The 606-nt window shown below is 42.7% G+C and overlaps 2 protein-coding genes across 2 annotated transcripts in view; one reads left to right on the top strand and one right to left on the bottom strand.

Annotated features, from left to right (window-relative positions):
- LOC106880674 (DNA repair protein RAD51 homolog 3) overlaps positions 1 to 606 on the bottom strand; it is a 107,263-nt gene that overhangs the window by 87,387 nt on the left and 19,270 nt on the right. The window lies entirely within an intron of this gene.
- The window catches only part of LOC106880672 (protein phosphatase 1E), a 77,865-nt gene that overhangs the window by 63,441 nt on the left and 13,818 nt on the right, over positions 1 to 606 (top strand). The window lies entirely within an intron of this gene.

The following is a 606-nucleotide window of genomic DNA, read 5'->3' as shown; positions in this document are numbered from 1 at the left end:
GATGATTTGATTGTGGCGGTGGTGGTGGTTGCGGTGTTTATATTGGTAGTGGTGGTGGTGGCAATGGTAGCAGTGCTGGTGGTAGTGTTGGTGGTGATGGTTGTTTTGGTAGTTGCGGTGTGTGTAGTGGTGGTAATGCTCTTGGCCGGTTGTGGTGTTCGCATGTTGGTAGTGCTGCTGTTACTGTCGATGATGATGATGATGATGGTAGTGGTGGTGGTGGTAGTGCTACTACAGATGATGACTGTGGTGGTAGTATCGCTGTCGTCGTTGTTGTTGTTGTTGTTGGTGGTGGTGGTGGCATTGATGATGCTATTGTTATAGTTTTTAGAGGAAGAGGAGGAGGTAGAGGAGGTGTGGCTGTAACAGTTAAACAACAGATCAAATAATTCATATTTTTTAAATTTTATCTTTATTTTCCTCGTTTGTTTTTTGTTTTTTCCTTTTCTTCTCTTTGTCTCAAATTCCACCGGGAGAGATTCATCGGGGTTCATTTTTGCCTATGGCCCCTCTAATAGTGCAGGACTCAATAAATTGGGGCTGGTTGTTAAGCTCCAGGCTAATTTCAATCAAACTCATAGGAGACGGAAAAGTAATATTTTTTAA

Source organism: Octopus bimaculoides, chromosome 26 (genome assembly GCF_001194135.2).
Source record: "Octopus bimaculoides isolate UCB-OBI-ISO-001 chromosome 26, ASM119413v2, whole genome shotgun sequence".
NCBI classification, from domain to species: domain Eukaryota; kingdom Metazoa; phylum Mollusca; class Cephalopoda; order Octopoda; family Octopodidae; genus Octopus; species Octopus bimaculoides.
The sequence above is the reverse complement of the archived record's forward strand: the minus strand, read 5'-3'. Positions and strand labels throughout refer to the sequence as shown.